This window comes from Mustela erminea, chromosome 5 (assembly GCF_009829155.1).
Source record: "Mustela erminea isolate mMusErm1 chromosome 5, mMusErm1.Pri, whole genome shotgun sequence".
NCBI classification, from domain to species: domain Eukaryota; kingdom Metazoa; phylum Chordata; class Mammalia; order Carnivora; family Mustelidae; genus Mustela; species Mustela erminea.
Window position 1 is genome coordinate 38899910 of NC_045618.1, and position 16118 is coordinate 38916027.

The 16118-nt window shown below is 35.9% G+C and overlaps 1 protein-coding gene and 1 non-coding gene across 5 annotated transcripts in view; one reads left to right on the top strand and one right to left on the bottom strand.

The window, feature by feature from the left end:
- The window catches only part of TCF12 (transcription factor 12), a 385779-nt gene that overhangs the window by 139248 nt on the left and 230413 nt on the right, over positions 1 to 16118 (top strand). The window lies entirely within an intron of this gene.
- On the bottom strand, positions 4544 to 4650 carry LOC116592152. The gene has a single exon (XR_004286340.1). It is a non-coding gene; the product is annotated as a U6 spliceosomal RNA (small nuclear RNA).

A 16118-nucleotide genomic window follows, 5' to 3' on the forward strand; every position in this document is an offset into this window, starting at 1 on the left:
GAGATTTGGAACTCAATCTGATCAGATAAGAATGTGGTTTTGAAGAAAAGTCAGGGGAAGAAGGTAGATCAGGGGTTTGAATATTGAAAAGTGATGGGAGGAACACCAAACAACTAAGATACTTGATATTGTGTTTGGATACAGAATTGGATAAGTCAATACAGTTCAGACCTTCTTACTTTGAGATTGATGGGTGTATACCACTTAGAATTGAGTGTGTCTTCACTTTATGAGTTACTGGAAGATACAGATCTGTTTTTAATTACTGTGAAATCAAAGTATGGTGATGTTTTTCTTCCTCTTTTTTCCTAAAGCAGCTCTGAGCAATTTATGAACTCCTCATATTTGCCCATTTTTTCTTCCCTCTTGTAAATGGAATAATTGAGGAAGTCAAGAATCCAAGTCTAGTTCCTTGCTCTTGGGCAGAAATCTATTTAAACTATGCATTTCATCTTTACAGATTCTTTGGGTTGAAAGTCCTAAGGATTTTAACATGATAATGATGACTAACTCACCCTGAAGCCATAGGACAAAGTCAGAATGAATGGGGTTCCTGCTTTAGGAAATATTGCCAATAAAAGTATTTTGCCAGCATTTTATCACTGACCACTTTCTCCATAGGGTTTTATATACTTGAAAGGTATTCTAAATGATATTGAGAAAACATTTTAAATGATACTCAGGAGTACAAACAGGTTTTTACATAGATTTTTATAAAATAAAGTTGTGAGATTCTAGCCCTTTCCCTGTATTTTAAGGTTAGCAAAGATGTGGGTCTATAAATAATTCCATTAGGATAGACTGTCTTCTATGTGTATCTTGATTACCATCTTGTTTTCAAAAAGACTAACAAGGTAATAATTTCATATACTTAAACCTATTTTGAAGTAATAAATTGAGTAATTTAATAGAGATGCTTAATATAAGAAATTGTAATGGAGGTAAATGACCGCAAATTAATGGGTTATAGAGATTTTCACATTGAGCAGAAATTGAAGATCAATTTTTAGGAGTATTATGTTATTGCAGTAGCACAAAAGTATTACAAAAGTATACTTAATTCCCCCCCTTCTGTTTTGTGTGGATCATGAAGGAAAACAAATATTTCTGAACATTTTATAAACAGAACTTTAGCTTCAGTTGAGAAATACCTTCCTCTTAAATATTGAGTGTAAAACACGTATTTTTAACCCACTGAGCCACCCAGGTGCCCCTAAAACACATATTTTTAAAACATGAATTTTTCTACATTTGACTTGCATTAAATTTTCAAAAATAACTTTGCATTTACCTTTTCACCCTTTAATTTAAGTTTATTTCCTAGGTGTAATTGGAAGGACTTACCAACTTTAAGCCACTATTTATGTTCTTTCAATAAAGTTGTAACCATGGTGAAAGACCAACAAATCTTCTTTCCTGTTTTTGAAAAAAGGCATGCATTTACTGTCATTTGTGTAGTTTTTCAGTATATCATTTTGGTTTCTACTAACTTAGCATTGTTAGTGAACATAATTTGCTGCTATTTCACTTACTTATAAACTGTTTCTCACCTGGGAACCTACAAATTTATAGTTATATGTGCACAGAACCATGTGTGTTCATAATGTGATAAAAGTCACCTTTAATCTGATACTGATTTAAACTAGTATTTTGCCCTTCACAGTATAAATCGCCTTCATGCATTAAATCTTTGGAAATATCTGAAAGACAGAAAAAGAGTATAACATTTTTAAAGCATGTAGTGGGGGGGACCTCTTTGGGATAGAATTTACACACAGTGAAATAAATGGACTTTGAGGGAGGGGAGAGGTAAGGGGAGAAGGAGAGAGAATCTTTTTTTTTTTTCCTTTTAAGATTTGTTTTATTTATTTTTTAGAGAGAGGGTGTGAGCCAGGAGAGGGGCAAAGGGAGAGGGAGAAAGAGAATCCCAGACAGACTCCCCTGTGAGCGTGGAGCTCATCAACTCAGGGCCCAAGGACCCCAAGATCATGACCTGAGCCAAAATCAACAGTCCGAATCCCAACCGACTGAACCACGCAGGTCCACCGGGAGAGAGAAGATCTTAAGCGGGCTCCATGCCCAGTGTGGAGCCCAGTCTAGTGCTCGATCTCACAGCCCTGAGATCATGACCTGAGCCGAAATCTAGAGTCCAGTGCTTAACCAGCTGAGCCACTCAGGTGCCCTAAATGGATCTTAAATGTACAGTTCAGTGAGCTTGATAAATGTATACACACCCGTATAATCAGTACCTCATCCGAGATGAAAACATTACTCTCATGCCATGTTATGAATACAGTGGAATGCTTCCAGAATTGAACACTTATTTTTCAAGAAGCTGCTGGGAATGTTGGTGAACAACTCTGACCAAAAAGAGTTTAAGAGTTGTCTTCTGCTGAAGGGAGCTATCTTGATCTTGTCACACCTACTGGGTATATCCAGTGACTTGACAATGCAATGGTAGGGTAGGGGGAGAGGTATAAAGCTCTTGGTCCACTTGCTGTAATTTGGGACAGTTTCTAAGGCCCGTCCCAGGTTGAGGACTCCCTTTGTGATAGCCTAAGGCATTTGTGGCTGTCACATCACAATTCGACTTCTTCGTGTACCCGCTTGTGCTTCCTTCAACTTGTCATAGGTATTGCCCATGAGAGCACTTCCCAGTGGACTTCTTGAATGCAAATAATCCATCTAAGAGTCTGTTTCCCAGGAAACCTAACCCGTAGCACCTCAGAAAATTCTCTTATGGCCCCTTAGAAACACTCCGTCACTTAACAAACAATGATCATTCTTATTTTATTACCATAGATTAGTTTTGCCACTTCTAGAATATTACGTAAATGGAATCACAATAGTATGTTCTCTTCTGTGTCTGGCTTCTTTGCTAAAAAGACTCACCCAAGTTGTGTATAGCACTACGTTCTTATTGCTGAATAGCAGTGTTCCATTGTGTTAGTAAATCATCATATATTTATCCATTTAGGTGTCTGCAGTCATTAGAAATATTTTAAAGTGTTTGGCTATTATGAATGAGGCTGTTAGAAACAGTCTTCGGTAATTCAGTTTGCAAACTTAAATGTTTTTATTTCTCTGTGGTAAATATGAAGAGTGGAATCTCTCAGCATATATAGAAATATGCAACTTTCTAAAAAATTGCTAAAGATTTTTTCCAAAGTGATTTCACTATTTTATACTCCCACCAGCAATGTATGAGAGTTCTAGTTGCTCTACCCTCTTTCCAATACTTGAATTCTTATTGAAATGTTATACTTAGTTTTATCATGTTATTTAATTTTTTTGTGCCTTGGTTCTTGCCTTTCTCACTTCTTTTTGGTTAATCAAATATATTTTTGTATTCCAATTTAATTTCTTGAATGAGTTTTTAGCTGTACCTCTTTTAATTATTTTAAGAGTTGCTCTAGGGATTAAAGTATACATTCATTACAGTCTACGTGAACTTTATATTTACCATATCAAGACAAAATTAAGAATCTTGTAAAGAATTATTTCATTTGCCTCTTTTTATTCTTTGTCATAAGACTATTTTAAAGTTTTCAAAACAGCTTCATAGTTTCTGCTTTTAATAATCCTGTGCACTTTAAAGAAAATTGAGGAAAAATAGTCATTTATCCTTATGTAACTACCATTTCTGTTCTTTCCTTCTTGTGGATCCAAATCTTATCTGGTGTCATTTTTTTCTTTTTCTTTTTTAAAAGATTTTATTTATTTATTTGACAGAGATCACAGTAGGCAGAGAGGTAGGTGCGGGGGGAGGGAAGCAGGCTGCCTGCTGAGCAGAGAGCCCAATTCAGGGCCCCATCCCAGGACCCTAAGAGCATGATCTGAGCTGAAGGCAGAGGCTTACTTAACCCACTGAGGCACCCAGGCTCCCCTGGTGTCATTTTCTTCAGCATGAAGACTTTAGTATTTCTTGTACTTCAGATCTCTAAGCAGTTACTTCAGACGACTTTCTCTTTTCCTCTTAGAACTTTAATGATGTCATTTTATTGTCTCTTGCCTCCATTGTTTTTGATGTGTGCTCAGCCTTTATTTATGTCACTTTCCCCTTATGTAATTTGTCCTTCTTCCTTCTGGTTGAATTTAAGATTTCTTTCTTTGTGTTTGCGTTTAGCCATTTGATGATTGTGTGTATTATTGAGGTTTGCTTTGTATTTTTCCTGCTTAGAGATTACTGAGATCATTGGATTTGCATATATTCAGTGATGTTTTCCACAGATTTGGGGACATTTTTGCAGTTTTTTCCCCCAGATGTATATTCTGCATCATTTTCTCATATACTTCTCATACTCTGATTACATTTATTTTAGACCATTTAATATTGTTTAACAAGTAGCTGAGTTGCTGTTTCTTTTCTCGAATTTTTTTTCTACTTCATATTGAATAATTTTTTATTGATTCCTATCCATTTTCACTTAACAGTTTCTTCTTCTGGTTCCAGTTCATTTAGTTTATTCAGTGAATTTTTATTTCAGTTAATACGATTTTAAATTCTTCAATTGCCATTTAGATTTTCTTTCTTTCTTTTTTTTTTAATGTGTAGTGGTTCACAAGTTTTCATGTCTTCCTTGTGTAGGGGTCATGATAATCTTATCTGTATCGTTCTGGTTTTAGTGTATGTGCTGCTGAAATGAGCATTAGAATTTCCATTTTCAAATATATTTCCACATTCTCTGCTGAGAGTGTCTTTGTCCATTCATTTTGACCATCTTTCTCTTAAAGTCTTTGAATATAAAATAGCTGTTTTAAATTCTTTCCTCCTGATTCCAACATCTGTGATCTCGATATATGGATTGTTTTTCCTGGGCTAGAGGTCATATTTTTATTTCTCCATTCCTGTGTTAATTTTTTATTTTGTATTAGAAAATGTACGAGATGTGCTGTAGAAGTTTTGGTTTCTCTCTATAGAGTTTTGTTTTTTGCTCTGGTAAGTAGTTACATTATTGATCAATTATCTGGAGGCTTGGTTTTATGCTCTGTTAGAACAGGTTTGTAGAAAGCCCAAATTATTTACCAAGCATCCCTGATTAGTTTCCTCTGTGGTACCGGTAGATGAAATCTATGATCAGTTATTTTAGCCTTCTAGGCATTGCTCTCAGTTGGGTTTCTTCTGTTGTCCCCTGTATTTATGTTGTTAGGTCAGCCAAGGATTTGAATGTAAATCTTTGCACCTTCCCCAAAGTCAAATCTGTGGCTTGACTTTATCCTTTCTATGCTTCCCCTCCTTACTTTCCAGCCACACTGGCATTTCCCAAATTCTGTTTTCTGGCTTCTTAAACAAAGAAGATAGTAGCTTTCTGCTTGTTCAGCCATGATATGCCATACTGGCTATGGGGTGTCTTCATTAGACAAACCTGATAGATTTGGATCTTAGTCAGTGAATCTGGTTTATTTTTTCACTCTTCAGGTCCTTTCCAATTTCTGCCTTTTGCTCACTCTTCCTTGCCTTCAAATAGTTTTTAAAAAATTTTGTCCATAGTTTATAATTGTTATTTTCAATTGAATACCTTAGAAAACTGGTCACTAGAATATTTTGTTTGATAAACTTTTTTTTTTTATTCCGTAAGTATCCCATGCACTACTTCCTAGTCTACTCTACTGCAGAAGCAACCACTGTCTTTATTTTTATCAGTGTGATTTTGTTGTTTTTAGATCAGCATATGAATGGAATCTGATTTCTATTATTAAGCATATGGTTACCGAGATTTATGCATGTTGTTGTATGTACCCCTAGTCCATGTCTTTGTGTTGCTGAATGGGATTGGTTTAAATGGATAAACTATATAGATTTTTTAATTATTTCTTTCCTTCTTTTCTTTCCTTCTCTCCCTCTGGCCGCCCCCCCCCCCTTCTTTCTTTCTAAAAGGTATTTATTTATTTATTTGAGAGAGTGACCATAAGCCAGAGGTGAGGGAGGGAGAAACAGACTCTCAGTTAAGCAGGGAGCACCACATGGGGCTCAGTTCCAGGGCCCTGGAATCATGACCCGAGCTGAAGGCAACACTTAACTGACTGAGCCGCCCAGGTGCCCCTATTCTTTTTTTTTTTTTTTTTTAATAAAGTGATGGTTATCTGGATTGTTTTCAGTTTTAGCTGATATGAATGCTGTCCTTAATATGAGTGTAAAAGTTTTCTTGTGACTGTATGTTTTTCCTCACTGTGACTTGGGAAAATACCTAGGGATAGATTGTTGTGTCATAGGGTATGTATATTTTAATCTTTGAAGAAACTGCCAATTTTCTAAAGTGTAAGATTTGGTGTACAGATCTTATTTTTATGTCAAGATTATATTATTATTTAATGGAAGTCATTGTTAGTATGTGTTTTTCATTGCTGATAAATACTTTTGATAAACACTCCTCTATTTTAAACTAAAAATACTCTGAGGTAAAGATTTCAAAAGTGGTATGATTTATTTACAAAGGCAGAGACCAAGTTTTTCAGCTAGTTTTAACCGCCCCAAAGGTGTTTGCTATGGTAGGTTTTTGATCTAATTACTCATCTTTTAAGTTGTAGATATTTTCAAATGACTTAAGTTCAATTATTTTTTTATGGGTTAAGCTTTAATTATGAGAGTTCAAAATTTAGAAATCCATACATGGTGCTGATTTTTGCTTATATGTTACTATAGTAAATATACATGCTTGTGGAGAACACAAGTCAGGGGCTCAGCTAAGAGTCTTCTTAATGTGGTTGCTTTTGTGTCTTGGTCATCAATTATGTCCTTTTTGAAGTCTCCCTTGCAAACTCCTACTGTTAAGTGAGACTGGGGAGAATCAGTATAAGTTGATAAGTAAAAAGCTATACCTGCCACTAGAAAACCTGCCCTTATATTAACTTCCAGTGTTATTTTGTGTATAAAAACTTTTTTTTAATTGAACTTGTTGTATGTATTTAGCACTATAGGTGATACAGTGTAAGAACTGAATGTACTCCTTTTTTTTTTTTTTTTTTAAAGATTTTATTTATTTATTTGACAGAGATCACAAGTAGAGAGGCAGGCGGGGTGGGGCAGGGAGCAGGCTCCCCGCTGAGCAGAGAGCCTGATGCGGGACTTGATCCCAGGACTCTGAGATTGTGACTTGAGCTGAAGGCAGAGGCTTAACCCACTGAGCCACCTAGGCACCCCAGAACTGAATGTACTCTTAAAATAATTGGAGGCTGCTTGTTAAATGGTGTTTACTTTTAACAGTTACAACTTTTGTGGTGTGTGACGTAGATTTTTAAGTTCAGTAAAAGTGTTGAAGAGGACTGAGTAAAGATTAATGAGGTTGGGCAAATTGTACAACAAAGGTGAAGTTGAAAGTGAGCATTAAACCAATAACACTTAAGTATAGAGGAGATAGAAGTGCCAAGAGAAATAATAAGAAATACTATGTATTATAAATATGCCTAATGGTTACAGTTGAGAGTTTGAATGATAAGCCACTGAATGACAGGTGCTTGAAGGTGGGGTTACTGTGTCTTGTGCATTTCTGTATCATCAGTGCCTAGAATCCTCCCTAAACCATGAGTGTGTATGCCATAATAAGAAATTTGTAAGTTTTTTGACTCCTAGGATTAGAAGGGAAGAGGCCATTGTAACTGGGTCTTCAAAGGCTTTGAACTAGGAGGAACAAAACCCAGCACAACTGACAGTAAACATTTGTAGAACAGATGATTAAATATTCCATTTCAGATTGAAGAATTTGGGATTTATTTTCTTGGTAGTGGGGCACTGAAACTGCTTACTTTTAAAATCTGGGGTAATGTGTTTTAAAGGGTTGTTTTAGGAAGATTACTTGAACAGGATATTATAAGCTAGTGAAATGTTGTGTAATACTGTTTTAGGAAGCTTCAGAGAGACTCTAGGGTATCATGAAATCCCAGAATAAAAGGGAACAGAAAGGCTGCCTCAAGGAGACATTCAGAAGGAATACTCAGTATAGGAATAGAGAGGGAGAAGAGAAGGGAGAATCAAAGATGATGCCAGTTTATAAGTCTGGTTGACCTGAACTATATAGCATTACCTGCAGTATTAGAAATATTAATAATTAGGGTCCAAAGGCATAGGAGGAAGAGATGAAGGACATACAGAGAATTTGGTATTAAGATACATAATGGGGTTTAGGTGATGGCAGGAAAACCAAGTGAAAGTTTCCAGCAAGAATTTGATGATTTAAGACCCAAAATACAGAACTGAGATTAAGGCTGGGAATGTGCATTGGAAACGTCATTTGGAGGAGACAGTCAAAATCATAAAACTGAATTAGTTTTCCAAAGGATGGAGCATAAAATGAGAAGAACATGGGACGAAGAGCAGGTATTTTTAATTTTCACACAGAAGAAGAAGCAATAACTGTGCAAAAATACAGGTCAAAAGGTTAATGTCAGCAAATCCCAGAGAGGCATGGTGGTTAACAGGATTAAATGCCGTAGGGTAGAGGTAGGCAAAATATGATCCATGGTCTGTCACCTATTTTTTATAAATAAAGCTTTATTGGAACACAGCCACTCTTCATTTGTTTATATTTTATCCGCGGCTGCTTTTGTACTACATAATACGGTTGAATAGTTGTAGGGCGAGTGTATCCATAAAGCCTACAATATTAACTTTATGGCCATTCACAGAAGTTTGCTGACCTCTGATACAGAGATGTAAGAAACAAAGACCAACAGAGGACCTTTGTGTTTTATTTTAGGATAACCTTTGGTGTTTTGAAAAAGTTCAGTTTTACCTTATAAACAAATATTTGTTTGAGAGCTTTCTGTGTGCCTGGCATTTGGATTTGCTGCTGTGGTCTAGGAGGAGACTAGATAGTTTCAAGAAATTCATTAATGAGTGAGTGAATAAAATGTGAGGACTGCAATGTAAATTTTTGTTGAGTCTAGAGAGAAATGAGTCATAGTTTAAAGGATATATGAGGAAGAGATTTTTTAACATAGGGAAAAATATGAAGGAAAATTCTTACGGAGTTCTCAGACTCACAGTGTGTTGCTATTGCAGGAATTAATGGTCTAAGACTTGAACGCAGGGAGTACACAGGCCTCATTACAGGAAATGAATAGAATTGTTTGTGGAATTAAGTTAAGAATAGTAATTGCTCACACAGCTGTTTTTAAATAGCGAATTGTGTTAGGTAATCAGCAAAAATCCACTAAAATGTACTTGATAGTTATGCAGAAGCTGCTTTATTGGTACTGACTTATGATCCTAATGGGTACTATAAAAACAAACAAACTAAAAACCTATGTATGCAGTTTTCACATTGGTATGCTACTGTATGTTTTTTGTTTAATGTAAAAGTACAGTTGTAGTGCTTTCATCTTCTTTCCCCACCACCAAACCCAGATATAATTGTCTTGTTCGAAAGAGCAGCACCATGAACTTTATGAGCGCACAGAGCAATGAGGTGTGCTCTCATTGAAAGGAGTAGTATCTGATTGCTTCTCTGTCTTCCTCCGTAGACAAAAATGGAATGTTTAATTGTGTGGTTGGATTTAGGGATACTAATTTTTTTTCTGTTTTTCTCTGTATTTTGTTGGATTGTACTTTGGTTCTTTTCTTTAGATATGACTGTTTCTAGGACTCCTTTTAATTTATTTGTTAGCTTTTGAGCAATGCTCTGCTTTTTTTTGGTAGCTTCTCTAAGGATGTTAATACACATCATTAGCTTCTCACAGTCTATTTAGAGTTATATTGGTACCAGTTCACGTAAAATGCAGAAATCTTGTGACTTTACAAGTCTGTTTACCCATGGCCCTGCCTTCCTTTATGCTGTATTTTTCATTTGTATTACCTCTGTTTTAACTCCTATGAGAGAATGTTATGCAGGCGCTTCTTGGAGATATTGTGGGTTTATTTCCACCCACCATAATAAAGTGAATATTGCAATAAACTGAGTCAAATGATTTGCTTTTCCAGTGCATCTAAAAGTTAAATTTACACTATAGTGTAGTCTGTTAAGTGTGCAATAGCATTATGTCAAAAAAAAATGTGCACACCTTAATTTAAAAATACTATACTGCTAAAAAATGCTAACCATCATCCGCTTTCAGCAGTTTGTCATCTTCTTGCTGGTAGAGGTTCTTGCTTTGACTTTTGACTGGTTTGACTTGCAGACTGATCAGCGTGATCGTTGCTGAAGGTTAGGGCAGTTTCTGAAAATGACAGTAAAGTTTGCTGTCAATTGCCACCTCCTTTTCCAAAGATTTCTTTGTAGCATCTGATGCTGTTTGATAGTACTTTACCCACAGTAAGACTTTAAAAATTAAGAGTCAGTCTTTTTAGACCCTGCTGTTTTATCAAGTTAAGTTTTTTTGTAATATTCTAAATCCTTTGTTGTCATTTCAGCAATCTTCACAGTATCTTCACCAGGAGTAGGTTCCATTTCATGAAACCACTTTCTTTGCTCATCCATAAGAAGTAGCTCCTCTTCTGTTAAAATGTTATCATGAGATTACAGCAGTTCAGTCACATCTTCAGAATCCACTTCTCTAATTCTAGTTCTCTTGCTGTTTCCACATCTGCAGTAACCTCCTCCATTGAAGTCTTGAACTAGTCAAAGTCATTCATGAGGGTTAGAATCAACTTCTTTCAAACCCCTGTTCATATTGATATTTTTGACCTCTTCTCATTGAATCATGCATGTTCGTAATGACATCTAGAATGGTGAATCCTTTCCAGAAGGTTTTCCGTTGACTTTGCACAGATCCATCAGACTTGCTATATCTATGGCCGCTCTAGCCTTACAAAATGTATTTTTTCAATAGTAAGACTTGAAAGTTGAAATTACTCATTGATCCATGGCTGCAGAATGGATGTGGTGGGTGAGCAGGCATGAAAACATTAGTCTTATTGTGCATTTCCATCAGAGCTCTTGGATGACCAGGTGCATCATTGTCAATGAGAGGTAATATTTTGAAAGGAATCCTTTTTTTTCTGAGCAGTAGGTCAGAACAGTGGGCTCAAAATATTCAGTAAACCATGTTGTAAACAGATAGGCTGTTATCCAACTTTGTCATTCCATTTGCAGAGCACAGACAGAGTATATTTAGCATAATTCTTAAGGGCCCTAGGATTTTCATAATGGTAAATGACCATTGGCTTCAACTGAAAGTCACGAGCTGCATTAGCCCCTAACAGGAGAGTCAGCCTATTCTAAGAAGCTTTGAAGCCAGGCCTCCATCTGTGAAAGTCCTAGATGGCATCTTTTTCCAAAATAAGGCTGTTTCATCTACATTGGAAATCTGTTGTTTACTATAGCTTTTTTTTTTTAAGCCAAGAGAGCCTTTTAATTAAAAGTTATCAAATGTTTTTGTTGTTCAGAAATAGAAACATTAATTCATCTCTAAGACAAAGTATTTTCTGTGGCAACAAAAACCCAAATTCTGGGTTCCACCGTCCTCTTGCATTCTTTTTTTTAAAAATTTTAAATATAAATTCAATTAATTAACATATAATGTATTATTGGTTTCAGAGGTAGAGGTCAGTGATTTTTCAGTCTTATATAATACCCAGTGCTATAACCACCTTTCTTAATTATATAAGCTGGATCTTCTGGATAGCCGTTGCAGTTTCTGCATCAGTACTTGCTGCTTTACCTTACACTTTTATATTGTGAGGATGGCTTTCTTCCTTAAACCTTATGAACCAGTCTCTGCTACATTCAGACTTGTGCAGCCCCTTCATCTTTCTCAGCCCCTAGAGACCTAAAGAGAGTTAAGGCCTTGCTTTGCAGTCAAATGCTCTACCCCTGAACTATAGCCCCTAGGCCTTGCTTTGAATTAGGCTTTGGCCTAAGGGAATGTTGCGATCGCTTTGGTCTTCTATCCAGACCACTAAATCTTTATATCAACAATAAGGGTGTTTTGCTTTCTCATCAGTCATGTATTCACTGGAAAAGTACTTGTAATTTCCTTCCAGAACTTTTCCTTAGTATTCACAGTTTGGCTAACTGTTTGGCAAGGAGACCTAGCTTTAGACCTTTCTTGGATATCGACATGCCTTCCTCACTAAGCTTATTCATTTCATTTCTTTTTTTTTTTTTTTAAAGATTTTATTTATTTATTTGACAGACAGAGATCACAAGTAGGCAGAGAGGCAGGCAGGCAGAAAGGAGGAAGCAGACTCCCTGCGGAGCAGAGAGCCCTATGCGGGGCTTGATCCCAGGACACTGGGATCATGACCCGATCCAAAGGTAGAGGCTTAACCCACTGAGCCACTGAGCCATCCAGGTGCCCCAGTTTATTCATTTCTTGCTTTTGATGTAAAGTGAGATACGTGCTATTATTCTTCTTTCACTCAAACACTTGCAGGCCATTGTAAGGTTCTTAATTGGCTTAATTTCAATATTGTTGTGTCTGAAGGAACAGGGAGGCCTGAGGAGATGGAGAATGAGAAGAGTGAGAGAGTTGGGGAGTGGTAGGTTTGTGGAGCACTTGGAACACCAAAACATTTATTAAGTTTACCATCGTATATGGGTGCAGCGACTCTACAGAGCAGAGTTAAAATAGTAACATCAAAGATCGCTGATCACAGATCATCATAATAAATATAATAGTGGAAATAGTTTGACATAGTGCAAGAATTACCAAAATATGACATAGAAACATGAAGTGAGCAAATGGTGTTGGAAAAATGGTGCAGATAGACTTATTCAGTGTAGGGTTGGCACAAACCTTCAGTTTGTAATAAATACAGTATAAATACAGTATCTGTGAAGCACAACAGTATGCCTGTAATTTTTTTATATAAATGTTTTAACAAAGTTGAAAGGAAAATACAGTTTTTTATATTTACTATTTCTGGAGCTCTTCTTTCCTTCCTCAGTTTCCAAGTTTCTCTCTCATAACATTTGCTTCAACTCGAAAAACTTCTTTTAGTATTTATTGTACTGCAGTTTCTTTTATTTTTTTTTTTTTGAAAATGGATTTCATCTCCATTCTTGAGGGATATTTGTATTTTGGCTGATAACCCCCACACTCCCCTTTATTTTTTTTTAAATTTTGTTTTTTTAAGATTTTATTTATCTGAGAGAAAGAGAAAGAGAGAAAACACAAGTGGGTGAGGGGCAGAGGGAGAAACAGACTCCCAGCTGAGCAGGGAGTCTGATTTGGGGCTTCATCCCAGGACCCCAGGATCATGACCTGAGCCGAATCAAACGCTTAAACAACTGAGCCACCCGAGTTCTTCTCTACTCCCCTTACCTTAAAGATATGTTTCCATATGTATTGACATCCATAGTTTCTGGAGATAACTCTGCAGTAATTTGAATTGCAGTTTCTCTGTTTGTAATATGTCTCTTTACCACTTTCAACATTTTCTGTGTATTTTTGGTTAGAAGTTTGTTATTTGTCTAGGTGTGGGGCTTTTCACATTTATCCTATTTAAGCTCACTGAGTGCCTATAATTGGTAAGTTTATGTCTCTTACCACATTTGTGGAATTTTTGGCCATTATTTCTTTAACCTTTTTTTTCCTGTTCTCTGTTCTGTCACTATGCCTATGTTAGACTTTTTAACATCTTCCCTTAGGTTTCTAAGGGCCTGTTTATTTTTCTTTTAATATTTTTCTCTTTTTATCAAATTGAATTATTTCTATTGAGCATTTATCATATTTATACTCACTCCTCTGTCATCACCATTCCTCCCTTAAACTCATCCTGGAAGTTTTTGGGTTTTTGTTGTTGTTGTTGTTTTTAACATTTTAGATATTTTAATTTTTATTTCTAAGGCTTACATCTTGTCTTTTGTTTTCTTTATCTGTTAGATTTTTAGTCTTTTCTTGTATTATGAGCATATGTCCTTTACCTCATTAAGCATATTATAGTAACTGCCTTAATGTCCTTGTCTGAAAAATATCAATGTCTGGGCCATTTGAGGTTGGCCTCCCTTGATTATCTTTTCCTTTGAGATTGGGTCACATTTCATTATCAAGGAATTTGGGATTGTATTATGGGTATCTGTTAATGTTATTTGTATGGAAATTTTGTTTTCTTTCATGTTCCTCAAAAGAGTTTGGATTTCTTTGTTCTAGTGAGCCATTAATTGGATTTAAACTTAAAGTACAAACTCTTTGTTGCCTGAGCTTGGCACCTGTTCAAATCTTAACTTGATTTTTTTAGTCTCAACTACATATTGCCTTGTCTTGCCCGGTGAATATGTGCTTCAGGGTTCTGCCAAGACTAGCGTAGAGATATACCAAAGTTTGGGACTCCTCTTTTCTACATCTCTTATTGGGATTCAGTCATTACTTTGTAATGACTATGGCTGTTCTGGCTCTGACCTCTTCAAGCTAGAAAGACATTTATTGGAATTTTCGTTCCTGCATGCTGTGGCTACCTCTTATGTACAGGATAAAAGCTTTGAGAACAGGAAGATCACTTATTTTGATCCTTAAAAACTGTTAAAAAGAGAAAGTCACTCATTCTAGTCATTTCTTCCACATTTATGTTACCATCTAAGTAAGCCTGTTAATTTTTTCACTCCCCAGAGCCTCTAAGTAGTTGTTTTATGTTTGTATTTTTCCCAGAATTTATAGAAGCTATCTGTGGGAGCTTACTAGATTGTTTTGGAAGCTGCGCCTACTAGGTCACTTGAGAGGTTTCCTCCAACATATTTGCCATCTGCTTTCAAAAATAATATTTTGTTTAAAAAATAAGTGTTATTTTACTAATTCTTCATCTACTTAGACTGCTAGACATAACTTTTTTATTTTGGGTGTCTTATTTATTTATTTATTTATGCTTAATTTAAAGATTATTTATTTATTTATTTGACAGACAGAGATCACAAATAGGCAGAGAGAGAGGAAGGAAAGCAGGCTCCCTGCCGAGCAGAGAGCCCAATGTGGGGCTCTATTCCAGGACCCTGAGATCATGACCTGAGAGGAAGGCAGAGGCTTTAACCCACTGAGCCACCCAGGTGTCCCAGGGTATCTTCTTTTTAATCCATCCATAGCTACTGAATTCTTATGACAGTTACACAAATGCCTTAATTTTTTATGTGCTTAGGCATTCAGTAAACATTTGAAAGCAGAATATACTTCTCCTAAGTACCAAAACAACATAGATATGAACAAGGTATGCTCCCTATTAATAAGTTTTATTGTTAGAACATAAATGAAAACAGCTAACAGTGTTTAAGGCAGAGTAAGTGCATATAAACTTCTCAAGAAGTGCAATTAATTTAGACTTACTTAATGGAGAACACTGCTCAGAGGAGGAGGCATTTGATCTTTGGATGAATCAAAATTAGAAATTTTATTAGGTTAGGGGTTAGATGATGGGGGATCTCCTGGGGTAGGGAACAGTAGAATATGAATTTGATATGTTTGGGGAGTGATTAATACCCTGATGAGATTGAGGGCATTGAGTTTTTGAAGGGATATAATACGTACTGAAGCTGAAAGGGTAGATCAAGGCCACGTTGAAGAATGCCATACTCAGGAGTGTGAATGTTATTCCTAAAGCAGCAAAGGATAGCATTTATGGAATGAATGGATGTGATTCAGCTTGTGTTTATGGCAAGATAAGTGGGCGGTCAATGTTAACTGTGGATTGAAATGGAAACATAAAAGACGAACAAGCAATACACAATACCTGAACCACGGCACTGTATATACATGAAGAGAACAAGTGGATAGTTAGTTGAAATACTGATGAGGTAGAAATTATTGTGAAGAGTGACTGGTTAAGGAAATACAAAAGAGAAGGGTGTGAATCAAGAGATTAATGATGTTTCTGACCACATTTATAATATCCCAGCATCATGCTGAGTATATGAATATTTTTGGAACATATTTAATTATTTAAAATTCCTTTTCTAGTACTGTAGTATAGAGTGTACTATAATGAATACAAAGTTATTTGTCTTAGAACATGCGTTCAGGTCATTTCACCATTAATGGTATATGAGGTCAGTGTTGGTTTAGCTACCAAGCCTAGTCAGGATTTAAGTTTCTTTAAAAGTTAATAATTTTTGCTGTTTGGGAGTAGTTGTCTAGCTTATAGAGTCCTTTGCAATCTCACCTCTCACTGCTCCTCACAGAATTTCAAAAAAAGTATGGTTATTTAGAAAATTGGTTTTGATTATTATTTTAAAAAGGAATGATAAGCTAACAAATAG